Source organism: Geotrypetes seraphini, chromosome 2 (assembly GCF_902459505.1).
Source record: "Geotrypetes seraphini chromosome 2, aGeoSer1.1, whole genome shotgun sequence".
In the NCBI taxonomy this organism is placed as follows: Eukaryota; Metazoa; Chordata; class Amphibia; order Gymnophiona; family Dermophiidae; genus Geotrypetes; species Geotrypetes seraphini.
Window position 1 is genome coordinate 512,676,568 of NC_047085.1, and position 25,889 is coordinate 512,702,456.

At 48.7% G+C, this 25,889-nt stretch overlaps 1 pseudogene; it reads left to right on the forward strand.

Annotated features, from left to right (window-relative positions):
* Positions 1-25,889, forward strand: part of LOC117354994 — a 52,806-nt pseudogene that overhangs the window by 8,709 nt on the left and 18,208 nt on the right.

A 25,889-nucleotide genomic window follows, 5' to 3' on the forward strand; every position in this document is an offset into this window, starting at 1 on the left:
CCCAACAGGGTATAAAAGTATTCAGCTACGCGGATGACTTCACAATCATCCCATTCAATACGTCTCCCTCCGAAATCACTCCCACAGCAACACAAGCACTAAACCTGATGGAACAATGGACCTCAGAATTTAAACTGAAACTCAATTCAGACAAAACTAAATTCTTTATAGCCTCACCACTCTCAAATATCACGACAAAATCATTACGCATAAACAATCTTAACTACCCCATTCAACCAACAATGAAGGTTCTGGGGGTAATACTAGACCAAGGTCTAACTATGAAAGACCATGTGGACTCCCTAGTCAAAAAAGGGTTCTTCACTCTCTGGAAACTTAGGTCCATAAGAGCATACTTCGACGCTTCAGCATTCAGAATACTGGTACAATCCCTAATATTAAGCCACCTTGATTATTGTAACATCACCCACCTGGCAATTTCCCAGAAGCAAATGCAGAGACTACAACTGATACAAAATGCAGCAGTCAGGCTGATTTTCGGGCTGAAGAAGTCCGATCATATAACCCCTTCCTACCGACTCCTGCACTGGCTACCAATGGAGGCACGTACGAAGTTCAAGCTGGGATGTCTATGCTTCAAAGTACTATCAGGTCTAGCCCCTAAATACATAACAGACCTCTTCTCATACCCAACCAACAGACATGAGAGAAGAATACACCTGAAATTCGTCTCCCCACCAGCCAGAGGATGCAAATATAAGAGATACCATCAACAACTTCTATCCTATCAAGCAGCCTTATGGGGCAAAGACTTAGATAAACTAATTACACACACAAACAACTATGGAGAATTCAGGAAACACCTGAAAACATACCTGTTCACAAAATACCTAGGCAACGAACAAGGACAATAACCCCCTTCGTAATCACTCCCCAAATCTGTTCTTGTAAACTGTTAACCCCAATCACTAACTTCCAACCCTGTGCAAACCACAAGGTACTTCAAGACCCTACAGTACATAAACTGTTGTTATTATCATTAATGCTGTTACTATCAGATGTACACTGCAATATTCTGTTAAGTCGCCGTCTGTACAATTTCTCTTTACTGTAAACCGCCTAGAAGTCGCAAGATTGTTGGCGGTATATAAGAATAAAGTTATTATTATTATTATTATCATTCCTTTTCTGGACACCCTTACACCCCAGTACACTTCTCAGGAACAGACTTGGGCATGCATTATTTTGGGCCAGTCTGTCCTGAAAGGGGGGTGGATACAAAATGCGCCAATTCAAGTGCCAGTCTGGACCCACACACTGATACTTCAAACACGAGCACAGTGGGTACCCTCATATTCATTCCTCAACACCTGGCCCTCACGATTGTCACAAGATGCCATGATTTGGCACACTCTGGAGAACTCGCTATAAAATTCACTCTCAAGAGACATTTCTTTATCAATCACCTTGATCAGCTAGTCCGGAATATGGTCCCACAGTGTGTTGTCGGTTCTAGAATAAAATTCCCAATCAGATGACTGCCACCTCTTGGATACCAACCTATTGGAACATATCCGATGCAGGTTCTGTCTGTAGATTTTACCCACATGCCCATTTCCCGTTCCCTCAGTAACTTCCTAGTCTTCACAGACACCCTGACTAGATGGGTCAAAGCCTTCCTTACTTGCACTGAACGCGCCAGGGAAGTAACCAAACACCTCCTGAATAATTCCGTGCTTTGGTCTCCCTGTTTCTATAGGCAGTGACAATGGCCCTGCTTTCATTGCCGATGTCGTCCAACAAATTGCTCAGGCCCTCCAAATTGAATAGAAATTATATGCTGCTTACCATCCTGAGAGCTCTGGTCAGGTCGAAAGAATGAACAGAACTCTTAAGACCCTTCTCATGAAATGAATTGAAGAAACTAATCTGTCCTGGCCTGTCCTGCTGCCTTCTGTTCCACCCATTGTGAACCCAGATCCTGGTTCCTTTGCTACTCTGGGATCAGATATCCTCCAGAGTCAGGTCCAATCTTTAGCTAAGGCCCATCAAGAGCTCCACAAATGGGTCCTGGAAAGGGCCCCAATATCGATAGCTACATAAGTCCATGGGTATGTCCCTGGAAATACAGTATGGCTAAAACTTGGAAGTCAGACCCCCTGAAACCTAGGTGGATAGGTCCTTTTACTGTCCTAATTTCTTCTCTTACAGTTGTCAAGGTGTCCAGACATGAAACTTGGTTCCACTACAAAACGGATCTTCAGCTGAAGCTTTCTAAGACCTCAAAAGTTCTGAATATTTACCATTGTACTTAGCAGGTGTTCTGAATATAATTCTTTATAAGTGTTTGAGTTTAATTGACTGCCTGGGGTTCACCACTGCCTTTAGCAAGTGTCTTGAGTATAACTGTTTGAAGTTTTCTAAGTTGTGCCTGAAAGAAAAATGAGCTTCCTATGTTAGTATATATATATATATATATATGATATTTGTGTTGCCCTTACTTATGCTTCTTTCTTCTGTATTTCTTTCCTATTGTACTTAACAAGTACAACTTTTGCCTGATGTTTGTTTGCAAGAAGGAGTTAAGTACAGAAAGTGTCAAACATTTGAGGGTATTTTCTGTTTCCAACCTACTGGTGATGAAGTTTAAAAGTGGGCGGAAATCTGCATTGATAATGTTGAGGGTCCACTTATCAACTAGACTCTTATTGTAGACCCCACTCGCCCGGTGTCTTTGTATTGTGATACATGTGTGTTATTTGATGTTTCTCAAGGTCATGGTACTACCCCTAATACAGTTTTGTGTGGCTCCCTAGATTAACTGTGTTATTATACCAAATGTGCTAAGTATATATGTCTGTATAACCTGATGCCTTTAAGAACTGCCCCTATGAGGAAACCTTCACTAATGGTGGAGCCTGTCCTTTATGAGAAAGTGTCTTGTGGGCCACCTACAATAACCCACACAAATATCCCCCTAACACCCCGTCTGCCTCCCTTACTAGCTCCAGCCCCTTGTGTACTACAGGCTACTGTAATCCCATGGTTTTCACTACCACTGACCCATATAACTGGAATGCCAATGTCCAAGTCCAGAAGGCCAGAGACTGCATGGCATTGTATATTGATGGTAAAAGGTGAGACCCAGGTACTGTTGTATATGTCCGAATTGTATCCCACTCATGTGCTTCTGTCCATCACTCTGTGGTGTTTCCCCAGTTTTATGAAATTATGAAAGTAGATACTAATATCCTGTAATCACTAGAAATCTGTTTATACAGTTTGCTGAAACTATAGGTCAGACTCTTAATGTTAGCAATTGTTTTGTATGAGGAGGGACTGATATGGGAGAACAGTGGCTATGGGAGGCAATGCAGCTGGACATGTTAAACCTGACTTCACAGACCCTCACTTTTACGTCAGGTCCACGACCTTCACGATGGGCCTTGTAAACCTCCATTGTTGCTTCCCACTGTCTTCAGCGCCCTTCAGACACTGCTTAATGGAACTTCCTATGAATGATGGTCAGCTCCTGATAGTTGATACTGGCTCTGTGATCTGTTTGCCTACTCTTGGTTGCCTGCTAACTAGACTGGTACATGTGTGCTTTGTATGATCCGTCCCAGCTTCTTCCTGTTACCACTAGCCGATGGTGAACACATGGGGAGCCCCTGTATTCAACACCAGAGGTCGCCAAAAGCGGTCTACTTCCACCAATTCCCTTAAAATAGGTGAATGGGGTGATGACTGTCCTGCAAAATGGATCATTGCTGCTTATGGACCTGCCACATGGACCGAAGATGGCACCTGGGGCTATCAGACCCCAATCTATATGCTGAACTGCATTATTTGTCTACAAGCTATATTCGAACTGATAACTAATGAGACCACCTGAGCTTTGAGTACCATTGTCAGAGCGAATGCTAAAATGCACACTGCTATCTATCAGAACTGCCTAGTTCTAGACAGAAGGTGGTGTCTGTGGCAAATTCAACCTCTTCAACTGCTGCCTTGAACTTGAGTAAAATGATTGAGGACGATGTAGATCGTATCACCAAACTGGCTCATGTTCCTGACCAGACCTGGCGTGACCTTACTGCAGACTGGATCTCTGGTACCTTCGGCTCCTGGTTGCCCTCTGGTTCAGCACTGAAGATCATCTTGCTGGTTGCCGCCCTGTCTTCTCTGCTCCTTTGCTGCCTGCCCTGTGTAGTCCCCATAGCCATAAAGCTGCTCCACTGAATTATGGACTCTATTGTCAACTGTTCCACTGCTGCATTGGCCCTTGCTCTCTCCCAGTATCATCCCTTACCCACTGGGGACACCGACTTTCCTGACCCCTAACTTTATTTTGTCAGGCTTGGCTCCTTAGGTACGCCAGCCTGAAAGGGGGGAATGTAGGGTCATGAAATGGTTAACTGTTGTTTAAAATATTGCTCTGGTCTACATAGCTGAAGAAAGTTTACAATCTATTGACTTCATCTGCCTAAAATGTATGTCCCTACCTTACCACATTGTAAGCTGAATAGATAAGAGTTTGAGGCATGATGTGCCCTGCCCTTCTGTACATGTAGCATTTAGACCTGTAAGATTTAGATAAGCAGAGAAATGAGCTAGTTTCCTATAGGACTATAAGTTGTACCCCTGAACCTATCATAAGTGCTGGCTTAGGACCAATAATAATTGTAGAAAGTTATAGAAGTAACAAATGAAAATTGTAGTTTTTGCATATATTAGTTTGCGAAAAGGGCATAAAAGTCCTTGTATTTCCTGTTTCTGACACTAGTAGGCAGGCTATTAACTGCACTAGAGTCCGGTATACCGTAATAAATTTCTTGTACTTTCTTCACGCCTCTGACTTTGTGTGTCCAAGTGATCTTTCAGTGGTGGGCAGTCTTGTAATGAGAGATGATTTTCTTTCATTAGCAGTTTTTCAAAGCAACTACATTGCGCTGCTGCGTTTGCCGTTAGACCACAACGGTAATGTTTTGAAATAAGAATTTAATGAGGAAGATTATTACCCCCTGAGGAAGATCTGCTTTGGACAGATTGAAACGCCTGTTTCTCCTGTCAGAAAGGCGTTGGGAATTGTATATTCTCAACCAGCGCTGGTTCATGGGTTACACCATTTGAGATAAATGTTGCTTTCCAAGATCTGAGGGTTTGTATTTACCACTTTCATGATTAGTGGTATTTTGATTTTTTTTCATTATTACCCAATATATTTCAATGATATAGCTCATGAAGCATACACCTGCAGATGTGGTTCTGTAGTTCTTTACACAAAATAGGTGAGGCAGGTAGGATGGGACAGGTGTAGGTGATTAAAATTTGGAGTCAGGATGTGGACCTGAAATAATATAGCAATTACAAGAGGTCCTATGATCTGATCACCCACAGTAGTAACAAACCACGAGGAAAACCAGCAAGGAAAGTAAACAACCGGGACTTAAATTGCTTTTACACCAATGCAAGGAGTCTAAGAGCCAAAATGGGAGAGCTAGAAGTCATAGAGGACCTAGACATAATTGGAGTCACAGAAACATGGTGGTCTGAGGACAACAAATAGGATGTGGTCCTACAAGGGTCCAAACTCTATAGGAGAGACAGGACGTGCAAGAAGGGTTGAGGAATAGCATTATATATAAAGTACTCCATTCACTCGACGAGGATGGAAACAGCAGTAAGGGTGGATGGCTTGAAATCACTATGGGTTAAGTTACCAGGAAGAAATAGAGCTGACATAAAATTGGGACTGTACTATCGCCCACCTGGACAACCAGAAGCAAACGACCAAGACCTGGAAGCAGAATTGAGACAGGAATGCAAAAGCGGAAGTGTGGTGGTGATGGGGCATTTCAACTACCCTGGGATAGACTGGAGTATTGGACACTCCAACTGCGCAAGGGAAACAAAATTCATGGAACAGCTGGTCATGGAACCAACGCGAGGAAATGACACTCTCGACCTAATCCTCAACGGGCTAGGGGGATCCGCAAAGGAGGTGGTAGTAATAGGGCCACTAGGAAGCAGCGATTACAACATGATCCAGTGCAAATTAGAAGTAGGAACGTCAAAAGTGAAGAGAACTACAACGACAGCGCTCAATTTCAGCAAAGGGAACTACGATGCTATGAGAAAAATGGTGGGAAAGAAACTCAGAGGCAGCTCAGGGAAGATGGAGACCGTAGAGAAAGCCTGGTCCCTACTTAAGGACACGGTGCGCAAAGCACAAAACCTGTACGTCCCCAGAAAAAGAATCAAACAAAAAACCCGATGTGGATAATAAATGCAGTGAAGAAGGCGATAAGTGACAAGAAAAGATCGTTCAGAAAATGGAAAAAGGACCAAACTGAGGACAACCAGAAGGAACAAAAAAACACCAAAAGGAATGTCACCGAGCGGTTAGGAAAGCAAAAAGAGAATATGAAGAGAGGCTGGATGGGGAAGCACGAAACTTCAAACCGTTCTTCAGGTACGTGAAGGGGAAACAACCGTCGAGGGAGGAAGTGGGACCTTTGGATGATGGAGACAGAAAAGGAGTGGTAAAGGAGGAAAAAGAGGTAGCTGACAGGTTGAACCAGTTCTTCGCGTTGGTCTTCACGAGCGAGGACACATCCAATGTTTCAGAACCTGAGGAGATCATAAGTGGGGATCAGGATGAAAAGCTTGAGCAAATAGAGGTAAGCCAAGAGGATGTCCTCCGACAGATAGACAGATTGAAGAGCGACAAATCACCAGGCCCGGCGGAATCCACCCAAGGGTACTAAAAGAACTGAGAAACGAAATAGCGGAAACTCTCCAGCAAATATATAACCTATCCAGTCCCGGAGGACTGGAAAATAGCAAATGTCACGCCTATCTTTAAGAAAGGATTGAGGGGTGACCCGGGAAACTACAGGCCGGTGAGCTTGACTTCGGTTCCGGGTAAGATGATGGAAACACTGGTTAAGGACAGCATCTGTGAGTACATAGAAAAAAATGGACAGCTGAGGGCGAGCCAGCACAGCTTCTGCAAGGGAAGGTCGTGCCTCACGAATTTACTGCACTTCTTTGAAGGGATAAACAGCCAGAGGGACAAAGGGGAATCCATAGACATCATTTACCTTGACTTCCAAAAAGCCTTCGACAAGGTACCCCACAAACGGCTGCTTAAGAAGCTGTGGAACCACGGGGTGAAAGGGGATGTCTACCAATGGATTAAACACTGGCTGTCAGGCAGGAAACAGTGGGTTGGAGAAAAGGACCAATACTCAGAATGGCAATGGGTCACAAGCGGAGTTCTGCAGGGGTCGATGCTGGGACCGCTCCTGTTCAATATATTTATAGACGACCTGGAGAAGGGGACGAAATGTGAGGTTATTAAATTTGCAGATGACACCAAACTCTGCAGCAGGGTTAGAACCACAAGACTGTGAAGACCTGCAAAGGGACCTAACGAGACTGGAAGAGTGGGCAAAAAAATGGCAAATGAGTTTTAATATAGAAAAATGCAAGGTCATGCATGTAGGGAAAAAGAACCCGATGTTCAGCTACAAAATGGGGGGATCATTGCTAGGGATAAGTAACCTTGAAAGAGACATGGGTATGTTGGTGGATACAACAATGAAAGCATCGGCACAATGTGCAACAGCCTCAAAGAAAGCAAACAGAACGTTGGTTATCATCAAAAAGGGTATCACGACCAGGACGAAGGAAGTCATCATGCCGCTGTATCGTGCAATGGTGCGCCCGCATCTGGAGTACTGCGTCCAGTACTGGTCGCCATACCTCAAAAAGGATATGGCGATACTTGAGGGAGTCCAGAGAAAGGCGACTAAAATGGTAATAGGTATGGAAAACTTTTCATACGCTGACAGGTTGGAAAAGCTGGGGCTATTCTCCCTGGAAAAGCGGAGACTTAGAGGAGACATGATAGAAACCTTCAAAACCCTGAAAGGTATAGAGAAGGTAGACAGGGACAGATTCTTCAGACTTTGGGGAACCACAAGTACAAGGGGGCACTCGGAAAATTGAAAGGAGACAGGTTTAGAACAAATGCTAGGAAGTAGAGAGTTGCGCGGGGACAGAAATCCCACCCGTCCCCGCCAAAGTCCCACCCGTCCCCACCTGTCCCCGTGAGGAATCCCACCCATCCCCACCCGTCCCCGTGAGGAATCCCTCCGTCCCCACCCGTCCCCGCGAGGAATCCCCTCCGTCCCCACCCGTCCCCGCGAGGAATCCCCTCCATCCCCGCCCGTCCTGGCCGGCTGTGCTGCAACCGGGGCGGGGTGTGGCGGGGCGGACCGCCCCCTCCCTTGGTAGCCACTAGAACCGCGAGGCTATTCTCCTCCTTACCTGCACTGCCTGCAGCACAGAGCCAAACGGAAGTCTTCCCGACGTCAGCGCTGACGTCGGAGGGAGGGAGGGCTTTGTTTAAGCTTTGATTAAGCCCTCCCTCCCCTCCGACATCAGCGCTGACGTCGGGAAGACTTCCGTTCGGCTCTGTGCTGCAAGCAGAGAAGGTAGGGAGAAGAGCCGCGCGACTGAGTACATCCAGCTTTGTTTAAGCCCTCCCTCCCCTCCGACGTCAGCGCTGACGTCGGGAAGACTTCCGTTCGGCTCTGTGCTGCAAGCAGAAAAGGTAGGGAGAAGAGCCGCGCGACTGAGTACATCCAGCCCCGCAGGAACCCCGCGACCCTCGGAGGCGTCCCCACGGGATCCCCGCGACCCTAGGGGGCGTCCCCACGGGATCCCCGTGACCCAAAGGGGGAACCCGCGGGATGCCCGCGGGTCCCGCGGGATTCCCGTCGTCCCCGTTCCCGTGCAGCTCTCTACTAGGAAGTTCTTCTTTACTCAGAGGGTGGTGGACACATGGAACGCGCTCCCGGAGGTTGTGATAGGGCAGATCATGCTACGGGGGTTCAAGGAAGGTTTAGAGAAATTCCTGAAGGATAAGTGGATTGAGGGGTACAGATAGAAGTAGAAATGGGTTATAGGAAAAGTCAGGGACCACCTAACAGGTCATGGATCTGATGGGCCGCCATGTGTGCGGACTGCTGGGCACGATGGACCTCTGGTCTGACCCAGTGGAGGCAACTTCTTATGTTCTTAATTATGATACGCCTGTCTCTTACCGCAAGTAAATCTACGGTTTAGGAAAAGATAGTAGCTTATTTTGTTCTATTTGGGAACAGCTAATAATGAAGATAGACACACTCAAGTTAGCCTGTGGTAGTCTTAGAAACATCCATAGTAGACCCATATGTCATTCTGGGTAGGATGATTATACAATAAGGAAGTCCTCGTCTTCTTGGTTTGCATATTTTTCTTTGAACAAAGGGGAAGTATAACTGAGTTTTTATGTTTATTCCTGGAAACAGGCTCTGTAAGGATAAGTCCTGATCTGTTATCGTGGATTAAACAAGATGGAGAGACACATATCCAGGATCCCCAGGAGTCAGGAGAGAGAGAAGTTAGACATTCAGACACGGGTGAGTAACAAATACTCTACAGAATGATATGGGCTATAGTAATAACTACAATACAGAATAAGAGGAGGTATTTCAGTGTACTGGTGAGCAATAACTACTCTGCAGTATAAGGAGGTATTAGAGAGTAAAACAAATGACTTATCTGTACAGAGAGCAGTATATAAGTCCTCCCAAGTGGATGATGTCAACTGATGGAGCCCAGCATTGGAAAGAGTTTACAAAGCCACAGAAGTTTCTAGAGCTTTCGTGAGCTGCAGACCTTGAATCTCTAATTCTTCCCATTCTGTGTCTTCACGGTTGAGCACCTCAGTCCTGTCTCCTGCTTAACAGAGAAGCAGCTCCCAAGGAAGGTGAATTGGGCTTGTGAGAAATTATATCCTGCTGAATAGGCAGAATACATGTTCCAGTGCGAGCTATTCTAGACATATGGGTTGTATCCCAATGGCTGTGCTCCACCTCTAAGAACATAACTTAGCGTAGAATTCTCGAGGGACGCATAATTACCTGAAGTTGGCATAGAATTTAGTATCGGGTTGCACTCCCTCTCTGAATCACTCCCTCTCTGAATCACTTCGAGCAGCCTGTTTGCAGGCTTCCCTCTACCGCAGTCCCATCTTCAATAATGTCACTTCCTCTTTCTTTGCCAGAACCATAGTAGAGGAAAACCTGCAGAGCTGGTGGGAGGCTGCTATTGAGTGGAATCTGCGTGACTGTGGTAGTGGACAATGGGGAGAAAGTGAGAGATGTTAGCTGGTGGGGGTGGATGAGAGATGCTGGCTGGGGAGAGAGATAGCATGAGATGCTGGCTGCGGGTGTTCAGGGATAGAGAGAGAGATTTTGGCTTGAGAGGGGATAGGGGAGAGAGGCTGGCTGAGGTTGGAAGATCCTGCTAAATGAGAGGCACAGAAACATAGAGAAGAGATCCTAGATGGGGACTGAGCATAGAGACAGGGACACTGAAGCAGAAAGAGGGACAGACATGGAGAAGAATGCTTGAAGGGGAGCGACAGAGGCATGAAAGGACTGCTAGACACAGGGACATTGATTCTGACAGAGGGATGATGGATGCAGGGGAATGGAGAGAGACACAGAGGGCAGAAGCTCAGGATAGAAACAGGAGGGACAGATGCTGGACAGGACACATAGAGACAAAATGGACAGACGATCCTAGGAAGAAGAAAAGCAGAAAAGGGACTCTGGGACCTCAGAGAATGGAGAAATAAGCTGCTCAGACAACAAAAGATAGAAAAAAGGTTTTTTAAATTCTGAATCTATTGAAATATTTCAGCTTTCAGATATGTTTTTCGACAATATAAAGGCAATGTGAGGGAGCAGTTTACCGGGCTGGAGGAGAGCTGAGGAGTGTCCCGTTGCTGGTCCCGGGTGTACAGCGGCGGTTTCCTCTTCCTGGTCGGTGGCGCTGACAGGCTATTACAGAGACGGACCCCTGACGTCACTGGGTCCGTCTCCGACAGCGTAAAAGCACCCGCTGCTGTAGCCACATTGGGAGCAGTTTACCGGGCTGGAGGAGAGCTGAGGAGTGTCCCGTTGCTGGTCCCGGGTGTACAGCGGCGGTTTCCTCTTCCTGGTCGGTGGCGCTGACAGGCAATTACAGAGACGGACCCCTGACGTCACTGGGTCCGTCTCCGACAGCGTAAAAGCACCCGCTGCTGTAGCCACATTGGGAGCAGTTTACCGGGCTGGAGGAGAGCTGAGGAGTGTCCCGTTGCTGGTCCCGGGTGTACAGCGGCGGTTTCCTCTTCCTGGTCGGTGGCGCTGACAGGCAATTACAGAGACGGATCCCTGACGTCACTGGGTCCGTCTCCGACAGCGTAAAAGCACCCGCTGCTGCGGTTGCGGCCGCAGGGCGTGGCCGAAGGGGCGTGCCCTAAGGGGCACGCAAGGCCCCTTGGGAGCCCCTTAGGAGCCACGTAGAGTCCGGGAGCCGGCAGTGGGGAATTTATTTGGGATATATAGACCCGGATTGGATCCTGCTCCCCATTATTGGATCCAAGAAGTCTATTCCATATCTGCTGCAGTGAGGACGTCGTTGAAGTCTTTTCTTTCTTAATAATGCCGAAAAGACGAGGAAGGAACACCGGAGGAGCCTCCCGGCGACCCTTAACCCCAGTGGTTACCATTGATGATTTTCTCCGACGCCTACAACGGGAACAAGAAGGGTCGGGTGCTAGCTCGTTGGGGACACTGCCGGAGAGTAGTGCGGTGGGTTCCCCTGAGCATGATGTCACTCTTAGCCCCGACGTTAGGACGCCACCCCTCCAACCGACGCCGCAAGATGCCAGCTCCCCACGGGACCAGAATCTACCTGAGGAGGTGGTTTCTTCTGTGTCCACAGAGGCTAGTATGGAGGGCTCGCTGAATATGACAACGGGACTTGCGATCGGGACAACAGAGGTTGGAGGAATACAAGACGTCACTGAGGTAAAGCTAATTTCAGAACATTTAGATACTACACCATTACAACTTTTCTCACCTACAAAACCTCCTACAGTCACACTTGAAGCATTATGGGACTTGGTAGTAAATTTGGGGAATTCCTTAAATCCTCAAATAAAAAGTTTGGATAAAGAATTAAAAGAACAAAAGGAAGAAATAAAAGTTTTAAAGCAGGATATGTCACAATTTAAAACAGAGACACAAAATACAAATAAGGAGTTAATGCTACTGAAACAAAATCAAGATATGTTGGTTAAAGATAATATATTACTCAGGAAGAAGCTGGAAGTGCAGGAGAATAATGGCCGAATAAATAACTTGAGATTTATAAATTTTCCAAGAATCCTGTCAACTTCTCCTAGAGAAATGGTGAAAAGATATTTTATGGAAATTTTGGAAATTCCTGAAAACTCCTTACCTCCTCTTACAAGAGTGTATTACCTACCTGCTAAGCCCCAATTCAAAGAAGAAGACAAAATTGAGGAACCCCGGGAGAGGTCATTGGACATTTCGGCTATACTGGAACAATCAGATAGAGAATTGGCTGTTCCAGCTACTCTCTTGTTGTCTGTGGCTTTGGCTCCAGACAGGGATTGGATATTAAAACTTTTCTTTAAAAATAGATCCAAAGACTTCCTGGGACAGCACATTCAGATTTTTCCTGATGTCTCTAGAGAGACTCAAAAAAGAAGGAAAGAATTTTTAATTCTAAAACCTGGTGTGACTCAAATAGGGGGTATGTTCTTTTTGAGATATCCATGTAAATGTGTAGTTAGATATCTATCATTGAAGTATATATTTACAGAGCCATCTCAACTGATTAGCTTTCTCTCAATGAAACGCCTAGAAAAAGGAATAACAACAACGTCCATGGAAAGTTAGTTTCCTGCACTTTAGTCAGATAAGGATTTTTCCTAATTAATTAATTTGAATTATATATGTTCTACTCTTAATTATGGATCCAATAAAATTGAGGACTAGTGTGAGATTAGCTAGGTTAGTATTTCCTTGTAGTAATTAATTTTGCAATTTTAGTTTAATATGTTGTTTGATCTCACTTTACTGTACAAGATGTATACGCTTGAAAATATTGTAAAATTTTATAAATAAATAAATAAAAAAAAAAAAAAAAAAAGGCAATGTGAAGTACTATGAAAACAAATCAACCAAACTTCACTATGTTGGGCTTTTACAAAGTTGTGCTTCTAGAAGAAAGTCACTAAGTGAGAAAAACTTGAAGAACCCTTGTTTTCGCTAGTGGAATTTAATAAAAATACGGAAATGTACTGAAATTCTGGATAATTAAGTACAAATATGGTTAAATGTTGTCAAACTTGCAGAATTTTGAAATGTTTTGTTTAGAATTCCGCCAGGAATAATCAGTAGTTCAGAGGTATTTTGGGGAATTATGGCCCTTGACAAGTCTTCGTTATACAAGTTGGTTCATGGTTTTGTCTTGAGTTGACTTGATTATTGAAGCTCCTTCTTTGTTGAACTATCCAAATATACTATTAACTGCCTCCAAAACATTCAAGATACAGCTATTAAGACTTTTATGGGAGACTTTACCATGTTTCTCCACTCCTGAAGGGAGTCCATTGGTTACCATATTTTTATCAAGCCACATTTAAGATGTTGGTTCTGACACACAGAGCCTTTTACTGAGGTTTCTTGGGTAATTTATTGATAATCCCTTACCATCCCACTTTAGGATCTTTGAACCAGAACTTATCCTATCTGTGTCTTGAGCAAAATCGGATCCTACTAGAGAATCTGCTTTCCTTTATAGGGCACCAGCCATGTGGAATTCTCTGCCCCAACATTTACAGTTAGAATCCCATCTAGATTGATCTCACTTTTATTCTTTAGCATTTTTGGGGCTCCGATATTACGGTAGACTTTTATACATAGCTATGGGATCAACCCTACTGATTCCTGTATCGTTGTTTTGTCTTTTGTGTTATTGATTATATTGGGGTAAATTATTATTGTAAACTGTGCTGTTTAGTCCCTAATAGAAGGGCAATATATCAAGTATAATTACCATATTTTTCACTGCATAAGACGCACCTGACCATAAGACGCACCCAAGATTTAGAGGAGGAAAACAAGAAAAAACATTCTGAACCAAATTCTCCCTGCCAGGCTCTGCACCCAACCCCACACTCCTTGTCAGGCTCTGCACACTGTCCCCCTCCCTGCCAGGCTCTGTACCCTTCCCCCCCTCTGGTGGTCTAATGGTAGGCTGGGACAGGGGACAGGGCAGGACAGGCAAGCCTAGTGGCAGGACAGGCAGGCACCCCTTACCTTAATTTCTCCAGCTGTCTGGCAGTCCAGCGCTGTAGGGCAGAAGCTTACAGCCTCCTGCCTTTCCATCTGACTTTCTACCCAGCGGCAAGCAGAGTCGGAGCGGCAAGAAGGCAGGCGCAATTTTTTCGCTTCCTGCCATGCCACTCTTTGAATGGCGGTCCAGCCTTACAACCTCCTGTCCTTCTCTCCTTTCTCCTCCCGAACGGCAGTGGGAAGCAGGCAGGTGTGAATTTTTTGCTTCCTGCCTTGTCCCGCGCCGCTCTGTGAATTGCTGTCCCAGTTCTCACGAAAGATAGAGTGAGAAATACGGTAATAAATAAATATTAACATGGTAAGATAGTAGATGACGGCTGATAAAGACCCGAATGGTCCATCCAGTCTGTCTAACCTTACCATCTCTTTAAATTACTGATTTAATTTAAATATTTCTTCTTCTTAGCTATTTCTGGGCCAGAACCCAAAGTTCTGCCCGGTACTGTGCTTAGGTTCCATCTACTGAAGTCTCCGTCAAAATGATTAAAAACCCCAGACGGGCAATAACATGCTTAGGTTTAAATCTTTTCTTGCTCTTTCTTTGGGAGCATCTTCTTTCTGGAGTTCTCTTGTAACTACTGGACTTGCTTATAAAACAAAAGGTTTATGTATTTTTGGATCCTAGGTAGAGAGTTGCGCGGGGACAGAAATCCCACCCGTCCCCACCCAAGTCCCACCCGTCCCCACCCGTCCCCGTGAGGAATCCCTCCGTCCCCACCCGTCCCCGTGAGGAATCCCTCCGTCCCCACCCGTCCCCGCGAGGAATCCCCTCCGTCCCCACCCGTCCCCGCGAGGAATCCCCTCCGTCCCCGCCCGTCCATATAAACTTCAGAAATAGTTATTTCATTTAATTATGCTACTGAATTAAAGGCTCTGGTAGAAACCCATTTACAAATAAGCAAAAAGACTTTATTAATTTGAAAATATTAATTGGGAAGAATACATACTTTGCAAATGGGTTTCTACCAGAGCCTCTAATGTTTATAAATTTTTATCAACACAACTAATATACTACTTTATCCTGAAGCAAAATAAAAAAAAAGAAATATAATTCTTTTCCTACCTTTGTTGCCTGGTTTCTGCTTTCCTCATGTTCTCATTCAATTCCTTCCATCCACTGTCTCTCTTCCTTCTGCATCTTCCATTTGCTCTGTTACTGTGCCTCTCCCTTTCTTCCCCCTTCCAAATTGGTCTGGCACCCATCTTCTTCTCTCCGCTCCCCCATAGTCTGGCATCTGTCTTCTTCCCTGCCAGTGTCTTCTCCCTACTCTCTCTTCCCCATTTCCTTTCAGCGTCCTTCTCCCCCCCATCTTCCCCATGTCCTGTCAGCGTCCTTCTCCCCCCTCTGTCTTCCACATGTGCTTTCAGTGTCCTTCTCCCCCCTCTGCTTCCCCATGTCCTTTCAGCGTCCTTCTCCCTCTCTGTCTTCCCCATGGCCTTTCAGCGTCCTTCTCCACCCACCCCCCGTCTTCCCCATGTCCTTTCAGCGTCCTTCTCCACCCCTTTATCTTCCCCATGTGCTTTCAGCATCCTTCTCCCCCCTCTGTCTTCCACAAGTGCTTTCAGAGTCCTTCCCCCCCCGCCCTTCCCATGGCCTTTCAGCGTCCTTCTCCACCCCTTTGTCTTCCCCATGTCCTTTCAGCGTCCTTCTCCACCCCTTTGTCTTCCCCATGTGCTTTCAGCATCCTTCTCCCCCCTCTGTCTTCCACAAGTGCTTTCAGATTCCTTCACCCCCCCCCGCCCTTCCCATGGCCTTTCAGCGTCCTTCTCCACCCCTTTGTATTCCCCATGTGCTTTCAGCGTCCTTCTCCCTCCTCTGTCTTCAAGTGCTTTCAGAGTCCTTCCCCCCCTCCTCCCGTCTTCCCCATGGCCTTTCAGCGTCCTTCTCCCCACTCCTTCTCTACCGCCCCGGGTGCAGTACAGCCGACCAGGTCCCCTTACTTTTGTGGCACTTCCCCGACCGACTGACAACAGCCCCGGTCCAACAAACCTCCCTGCCCTTAACTGCGAATCTAAATTACCTTATTACAGCTGCTGTAAGAAGATAATTTAGATTCGCGGCTACAGGGCAGGGAGGATTGTCGGACCGGGGCTGTTGTCGGTCGGTCGGTCGGGGAAGTGCCACAAAAGTAAGGGGACCTGGCCGGCTGTGCTGCAACCGGGGCGGGGTGTGGCGGGGCGGACCGCCCCCTCCCTTGGTAGCCACTCGAACCGCGAGGCTACTCTCCTCCTTACCTGCACTGCCTGCAGCACAGAGCCAAACGGAAGTCTTCCCGACGTCAGCGCTGACGTCGGAGGGAGGGAGGGCTTTGTTTAAGCCCTCCCTCCCCTCCGACGTCAGCGCTGACGTCGGGAAGACTTCTGTTTGGCTCTGTGCTGCAAGCAGAGAAGGTAGGGAGAAGAGCCGCGCGACTGAGTACATCCAGCCCCGCAGGAACCCCGCGACCCTCGGAGGCGTCCCCACGGGATCCCCGCGACCCTAGGGGGCGTCCCCACGGGATCCCCGCGACCCTAGGGGCGTCCCCACGGGATCCCCGTGACCCAAAGGGGGAACCCGCGGGATGCCCGCGGGTCCCGCGGGATTCCCGTCGTCCCCGTTCCCGTGCAGCTCTCTAATCCTAGGCAGCTCTAGAATTTTCCGTGAGAGAGGGAACATGCGATCAGAGGTAGTTGAAGGCGGGAACAAGATTTTGAATGTAGTTGTGGGTGGGGGAGTTCCTGTTTTGATGTGGGCTATATTTCCTGCTGTTAATTCGTTAATTAAATTGTTTAATTTCCCTTTAGCTTTATTGCTGTTTGAAAAATTAGTTCCATAACCTAATTTAAAAAAAGAGAGAAGTTTGAAGACTTATGAGCTAATTTGTGGAATTTTCTTAATCTCAGAAATCCTATATAGTCGTATGAGCCCAGAAAACTTTGTTTCTTGACATTAATAGCGTTCCATAGTTCCTAATGCACGATTACCGTCTTTTGTTTCTATCCAGCAGATACTGAGGCAATGCAGGAGACGAAGAGGGAGGAGAATCAAGAAAAATGGCTTTTAGAAATTGAACCCATCCCAAGACAACCAGGAAATGTTGGTGAGAATATTTCCCAGAGAAATGAGAGTCAAAACACAAGGAATTATAAACAGGAATCAGAGAAGAAGCAGAGAGACCCTGCAAGAGACTCTCTAGATGCAGTCACTGAGGGTGAGAAAAGTGACGGGGAACTCACAAACATCCCTGAGCTCCAGAGACACCCGAGAGAAGAGAAACCCTTACGAAGTAAAAACAGCGACCAAATGGCTTTTCAGCTCCATCGGGGAAAGAGGAAAGGGAAGAAATCCATTCTGCAAGACACTGTTGGAAAAAGCCTTGGTAAGATATATCATTTCTTATTGCCCAAGAGAATCCACCCCAGGGTGAGACCCTTTTTGTGTTGTCAGTGTAGAAAAGGCTCCAAATGAAAAGTGAAGCTGAAATACAGCAGAGAACGCTTGCAGAAGGGAAACCTTTTACGTGGAGTTGAATGTATGAAAGCATTAATTCCTAGGGATGGACAGCCCAAACATTTTGTTTAGTTTCATTTCTTCTTTTATTTTAGTTCCTCTTCATTTTTGTTTCAAGGGCAAATATCACCAAGAGTGTGAACTATTTGTAAATGTGGCACACTGGTGAAAAAAAGGGGAACTATTTCCGATGGTGTTCCAGTGGGTCACGTGTGCAGTATTTGCAAAGAGAACACGCTATTAATGGCAAACCAAAAGACACCAAGGGGCAAATTCTATGAATGTCCCAATTGTAGGCTGCGGTAGGCGTCCTACCACTGTCTAACCAGCCAATCAAATAGACTCAGCCATTGAACTGATCGTGACAAGGGAATTTCCATGCCGCGGTCAGTTTAGCGGCTGTACCAGGGAACCTGACCGTTTCCCCCCCCCCCCACCCGAGGAATGCCCACTTCCTCCTTCTGGAACCTCTGAAGCAACTCCTCCAAATTTCCATGGCTGGAGGAATGCCCAATTCCACCTTCCGCCACCCCCGAGACATCCCCTGGCAGGAGGTATGCCCAAACCCTCCTGCCGCTGGCCCCATCATCCCCCAAATCCCCTGAAATACTCACCAACTCCACCCTGACACTCCCCAAGATCCCCCTGCAACCCTTGAACATCCCCCATACCTTTTTCTGATGGCTGGCAAGAGGAATGCTAACTCCCTCCTGCCGGCAGGCCCACCATTGCAAAATGGCAGGCGTTCCCCTTCTTGGTGCATTCTGGGATGAATTGGGAGTGGCCTGACTCCAATTGGCCAGATCTCTAAATCCCCTGCCATGGGATCTAGTCAGTTGGAGTTTTAGGAAGCCTTAGGCATCTGAGCCAGTCAAGGCCTTAGGCCATTCCCCAATGCATCCCAAAATGCACAAGGATGGGGAAGGCAGTGGCTGCCTGCTGGCAGGAGGGAGTAGGCATTCCTTTTCCAGCCATCAGCCAAAGGTAGAAACATAGAAAAATGACAGCAGATAAGGGCCATAGCCCATCAAGTCTGCCCACTCCACAGACCCACCCCCTAAGTCTGCTCTAGAGACCCCGCTCCAAATGACCCATTCTTAACTCCACCCTCTCAGGGATCCCACATGGGCATCCCATTTACCCTTAAAATCTTGCACGTTGTTGGCCTCGATCACCTGTATCGGAAGCTTGTTCCAATGATCAACTACTCTTTCGGTGAAGAAATACTTTCTGGTGTCGCCATGAAATTTCCCTCCCCTAAGTTTAAGCGGATGCCCTCTTGTGGCTGAGGGTCCTTGGAGAAGGAAAATATCTTCTTCCACCTCGATACGTCTGGTGATATACTTGAACGTCTCAATCATGTCTCCCCTCTCCCTACGTTCCTCGAGAGAGTAGAGCCGCAATTTGTTCAGCCTCTCTTCGTATGAGAGATCCTTGAGCCCCGAGACCATCTTGGTGGCCATCCGCTGAACCGACTCTGCTCTTAGCACATCTTTATGGTAATGTGGCATCCAGAATTGCACGCAGCATTCCAGATGTGGTCTCACCATGGTTCTGTACAACAGCATGATGACCTCAGGCTTCCGGCTGACGAAACTTCTGCGGATGCAACCTAACATTTGTCTTGCCTTAGATGAAGCCTTCTCCACTTGATTGGCAGCTTTCATATCTGCACTGATAGTCACTCCCAAATCCCGTTCTGTTACGCTCCTAGCTAGGGTCTCACCATTTAAGGTGTAAGTTCTGCACGGATTTCTACTGCCGAGGTGCATGACCTTACATTTCTTGGCATTGAAGCCCAGCTGCCAGGTCGATGACCAACGTTCTAACAAAAACAGGTCCTGCGTCATACTATCGTGTAAATTGGAGCCGCTCACTATGTTGCATAGTTTAGCGTCGTCGGCGAATAGTGTTATTTTGCCTTGAAGGCCCTGAAACAGGTCCCCTATGAATAAGTTGAAAAGTAGCGGGCCCAAGACTGAGCCCTGCGGTACTCCACTCGTCACTTCTGACGTTTTAGAGAGAGTACCATTAACCACCACCCTTTGAAGTCTACCACTTAGCCAATCTTTGACCCATGCGTTTCTCCCAACCCCATCGATTTCATCTTGCTCGGCATCCTACGATGAGGGACGCTATCGAAAGCTTTACTGAAGTCTAGGTACACTACGTCTAGGGATTCTCCCAAGTCTAACTGTTTTGTTACCCAGTCAAAGAAGCTGATGAGATTGGATTGGCAGGACCTACCCTTGGTGAATCCATGTTGACTGGGATCCCGTAGATTCTACTCATCTAGGATCGTGTCTATTTTTCGTTTGATTAGTGTTTCCATGAGTTTACACACTATTGATGTTAGACTCACCGGTCTGTAATTCGCAGCCTCCTCTCTGCAACCTTTTATCCCAGGACAAGCAGGCATGATATTCTCACATGTGGGTGACGTCATCTACGGAGCCCCAATGCGGACAGCTTTTCAAGCAAACTTGATTGAAGATTCAAGCTTGCTGTGCTGCACCACGCATGCGTGCCTCCTGCTCCATTAGAGGGCGCATCCCCTCCTTGTGGTCTCCAGTTCGTGTTTTTCTGCGGAGCCAAGAAGTCTTGTATTTTTTTGGCTCTGCCCCATGTGCCTTCTTGCACCGCAATTTCTTATTTTAAATTTGTTGGAAGTCGCTGTGCGCCTGTTTATTATTTTACATTTTGTTCCTGCTACCGAATCGCGAAGTCGCGGTTCGTTTTTGGCCGCCTGGGGGCTCCAGGGTTGTCGCGGCCGCGTGGCCTCCCTTGCCACGGCCTAATTTTTATCTTATGTCCCGGCCCTTGTCTGGGTTTAAAAACTGCATCTGGTGCAAGCGTCTGCTTTCGCTTACCGACCCGCATTGTTGGTGCATCCGGTGTTTGGGTGCTGATCATCCCACCGAGTCCTGTCCCCGGTGTGCTACTTTCCAAAACCGGGCGCTCCGTCGGCGTAAGGCCAGGATGGCGGACCTTTTTGCGGTCGACCAACCCTCGACCTCAGCCTCGAGGTCGGCCCTGGCTTCGGCCCCGGCCTTGACCTCGGCCCCGCCTCGAGACTCGACCCCGAAGACCTCGGGTTCCCTGAAGTCCTCGGCTCCGGGTAAGTCCCCTCTTCCTTCCTCAGGTTCCGCACCAGCGAAGAAACCATCCTCGGGGACGCCGGCCGGACATGTTGGGACCTCCTTGCCTTCGGTCCCGGTGAAGTCCTCCAAATCTTCTGGCCGTGCCTCCACCACACGGGAATACTCTGATACGAGGTCGCCCCTGGTGGAGTGCACTACGGCCTCGGACATGCCTTCGATCCTGTCCGTGCCGGTCTTTCAAGACATGCTCCGGGCGATGATATCGTTGGAGCTGTTCGTGGCCCTCGCTCACCTTAATCCGGCCTCGACCTCGCGTGCGCCGGACCAGCCTGAGCCTCGCGTCGAAGTACCTCGGGGCAAGCTGCGCCGCTCTCGACGCCTCTCGTCCTCCTCGGATTCCTCGCCGAGGTCTTCGAGCCGTTCTTCCCCCACGGGGTTCCGCGGGGCGAAATGTCGCTCGAAGCATGTCGAGAACTCGGGCCGTCGGAGTTCGAAGAAACCCCGGAGCTCACCTCCACTGCGGGGTCGCTCCCAGACTCCTCGCTCCGGAGGGCGGCTGAAGGTGGCGGAGTTATCGCTCACCAACCCTCGGCTCTTGTTGACTCCCCCTCGATCCGGGGATCCGGTCCGAGGCTCCAGGCTTTCGCTGAGGGAGTTCGGGGAGAGGTCTCCGGCCCGCCGTCGGTCGGTACCTCTTACCCCGGTGGTGTCCCCGAGGGGTTCCTCGAGGCGGCGCAGGTCCTCGACATTGGAGCGCTTTCACAGCGTTTCCCCGGTCTCGGATAGAGGGTCTGAGCGTGAGGGTCCTTCCTTTTCGGCAAGACGCAGGTCTTGTTCCCCGTCCCCACAAGGGGCTACGGGAACGTCCCGCCCTTCTTTTACGAGGTTCGTCCAGGACATGGGACGCGCCCTTGACTTGGACCTACTGTCGGACTCGAGGTATTCCAAGGAGTACCTGGCGGAGCTGGATATGCCCTCTCCGCCTCGAGAGTCCCTCAGGCTGCCGTTGATCCCTGTGCTCCGGCAAACCTTCATTAAGAACCTCGAGACTCCTTACATGGTGACGGCTGTCCCATCTAAAATAGAGTCGAAGTACCGTATGGTACCCTGCCCGGGGTTTGAGCAGCCACAGCTCTCTCACCAATCGCTGTTGGTGGAATCTTCATTGAAAAAGGCTCACCCCTCCCGGGTCTCCGCTGCGGTCCCTCCGGGTCGCGAGGGCAGGACCCTGGACAAATTTGGCCGCCGTCTATATCAGAACTCTATGATGGCCTCTAGAGTGCTGAACTACACTTTCACTTTTTCATCTTATCTTAAACATCTGCTTGGGCTGTTGAGCGCCTTCACGACGGATTTGCCAGCCTCTCGCCAAGGGGCTTTTGGCCTCCTAGAGGATTTTTCTAACCTCCGTCTCCACCTGTTTCATGCAGCTTACGACGGTTTTGAGCTTTCCTCGAGGGTCGCCGCCTTTGCTGTGGACATGCGCCGGCTGGCGTGGCTGCGCCTGGTCGACATGGACCCCAACCTCCAGGATCGGTTGGCTAACCTTCCTTGTGTCGGTAAGGAACTCTTTGACGACACTATTGAAGCGGCTACGAAACGCTTGTCGGAGCATCAGAGGTCGTTTGCCTCCCTCGTGCGCCTGAAGCCCAAGCCGGCCGCTTCTCGTCCCCTACGGGGCACGCCTCGCCGTTACCCACAAAAGTCTACCCCGGCTTTCTCTAGGCCTCCACCTCGGTGTCAGCAAGCTCATTCGAGGGCATTGTCGAAATCTCAGCCGACAGCCCCTGCCAAGCCATCTCCGTCCTTTTGCCGGGATGCGCAGATGGGGGCTGGCCCTCTCCGCGCCTCCGTCAGGCCTTCTTCCCATCGGGGGACGCCTGCGAGCCTTTTACCCTCGTTGGGAGTCCATCACGTCGGACGCTTGGGTCCTTGGCGTGATCTCATCCGGGTACTCTCTCAACTTTCGGAAGATCCCTCCCGACATCTGAAAACCTGGCTTTTTTCTAAAATCTAACTCTCCCTCCTCTCTGACATCCTAGCTCTCTAACTTTCTTCTTCCCTCCGATCTTCATCTAACTCTTTCCCTGGAGTTCCTTTCTCATTACAATCCCTGTAAACTGTGCCGAGCTCCACGACCGTGGAGATGGCATGGTATAAAAACCTAAGGTTTAGTTTAGTTTAGTTTAGCCCTCCGAGCGCTTGTCCCCCCAATTGGGCGCAGTTGCCCCTCCTTCTCTCAGAGGCTCGAGACCTTCTTCGCCTGCGGGCGGTGGAAGTGGTCCCCCCTGCCAACGGGGGCAAGGGTTTTACTCCCGTTACTTCCTGGTACCGAAGAAGACGGGAGACCTGCGCCCGATTCTGGACCTGAGACGCCTCAACAAGTTTCTGGTAAGGGAAAAGTTTTGAATGCTTTCCCTTCCGATTCTTTACCATCTGCTCGACGAGGGCGATTGGCTCTGCTCCCTCGATCTGAAGGAGGCCTACACACATGTCCCGGTGCATCCCGCTTATCGCAGATTCCTGTGATTTCAGGTGGGAGACCTACATCTACAATATCGGGTCCTCCCCTTTGGACTGGCCTCGTCTCCTCGGGTATTCACAAAGTGTCTCGTGGTGGTCGCAGCAGCCTTGCGCTCCCAGGGTCTTCAAGTATTCCCCTACCTGGACAACTGGCTGATCAAGGCTCTGTCCAGGGAAGGGGTTATCTCAGCGACCCGACAGACTATTATTTACCTTCAAGGTCTGGGGTTCGAGGTAAACTTCCCGAAATCACAGCTGTGCCCCTCTCAGTCCTTACAGTTCATCGGGGCCGTGCTGGACACGGTTCGCCTCCGTTCCTTCCTCCCCCCCTCCGCGTCTAGAGGCGTTAGTAAGTCTGAGTCGAAGGATTTCGCTGCTGACCTCGGTATCAGCACGGCAGATGATGACTCTTCTAGGCCACATGGCCTCTACCGTCCACGTCATACCCTTCGCCCGTTTCCACCTGAGGATTCCTCAATGGACCCTGGCCTCTCAATGGCGTCAGGACCGGGACCCGATCGATCGTCCCGTGACAGTTACTCCTTCCTTGCAAAGATCGCTTCGTTGGTGGACCGACTCTTCGAATCTTTCCAGCGGTTTACTATTTCTTGCCCCTCCACACCACAAGGTCCTCACCACGGACTTGTCGGAGTACGCTTGGGGGGCTCATCTGGATGGTCTAAGCACTCAGGGAATGTGATCAGCAGAGGATCGTCGCTGTCACATCAACGTGCTGGAGCTTCGGGCCATCTATCTCGCCGCAGTGGTTTTTCAACATCTGCTTCACGACCAGGTGGTTCTCGTCCGTACAGACAGCCAGGTGGCAATGTATTATGTCAACAAACAAGGTGAGACAGGGTCCTGGTCCCTCTGTCAGGAAGCTCTCCGTCTCTGGGAGTGGGCGGTGTCCCACAACATCTTCCTTCGAGCAGTTTACATACAAGGGGAGCGAAATTGTCTGGCGGACAGGCTCAGTCGCCTCCTCCAGCCGCACAAATGGTCCCTGCATTCTCAGGTCTTGCGACAAGTGTTCGACAGGTGGGGGACGCCGCAGATAGATCTGTTCGCCTCCCCCCTCAATCACAAACTGCCTCTTTTGTTCCCGGATGTACTCCCCGGACCGTCTCGAGGCCGACGCCTTCCTCCTGGATTGGGAAGGGTGGTTCCTGTACGCGTTTCCGCCTTTCCCTCTGATTCTGCGGACGCTGGTCCATCTCAAATCGGTGCGGGCCACTCTGATCTTGATTGCTCCTCGGTGGCCTCGCCAGCCTTGGTTTTCCCTACTACTTCAACTCAGTGTCAGGGAACCTCTGCTATCTCAGAGTCGGGGTTCACTGTTACATCCCAGTCTTCAGTCTCTTCATCTGACTGCTTGGTTTCTCTCCCCCTGACCTCTCTCCCTGTATCTCAGTCGGTCAGGGAGGTATTGGAGGCTTCTCGGAAAGTCTCGACTAGACTCTGCTATTCTCAGAAGTGGACTAGATTTTCGTCCTGGTGCTCCTCTCACCGCCAGGACCCGGTGTCGGTCCCTGTGTCTTTGGTTCTGGAGTATCTGCTTCATTTATCTCATTCTGGCCTGAAGACAAATTCCATTCGTGTACATCTTAGTGCGATTGCTGCCTTCCATCATCACCTGGATGGGAAGGCTCTTTCACTCCATCCCTTGGTCTCTCGCTTCATGAGGGGTCTTTTGAATGTTCATCCTCCTCTCAAACCTCCCCCGGTGGTTTGGGATCTTAATGTTGTCCTGGCTCAACTTATGAAACCTCCGTTTGAGCCTCTGGATAAATGTCATCTTAAGTTTCTCACTTGGAAGGTGATTTTCCTGCTTGCCCTCACTTCCGCTCGGCGGGTTAGTGAGCTGCAGGCGCTGGTGGCGGACCCGCCTTTCACGGTATTCCATCATGACAAGGTGGTTCTCCGCACTCATCCTAAGTTTTTGCCTAAGATGGTGTCTGATTTCCATCTCAATCAGTCCATTGTTTTGCCGGTGTTCTTTCCCAAGCCCCACTCTCACCCTGGAGAGGTGGCGCTCCACACTCTTGACTGTAAGAGAGCGTTGGCCTTTTACCTTTAACGCACTCAGTCTCATCGGACAGTTCCACAATTGTTTTTGTCCTTCGACCCTAATCGGTTGGGTCGCCCAGTTTCCAAGTGCACCTTGTCCAACTGGTTGGCTGCTTGTATTTCTTTTTGCTACACTCAGGCTGGTCTCGCGCTGCATGATCGAGTAACGGGACATAAGGTCCGAGCGATGGCAGCTTCTGTAGCTTTCCTCCGGTCCACGCCTATTGAGGAAATTTGCAAGGCTGCCACGTGGTCTTCGGTTCATACTTTCACCTCTTACTACTATCTGGATACATTGTCCAGGAGCGATGGCCGTTTTGGCCAATCGGTATTACGTAATCTGTTTTCTTAAATTGCCAACTTCCCTCCATCCCTTTGCAGTTAGCTTGGAGGTCACCCACATGTGAGAATATCCTGCTTGTCCTGGGATAAAGCACAGTTACTTACCGTAACAGGTGTTATCCCAGGACAAGC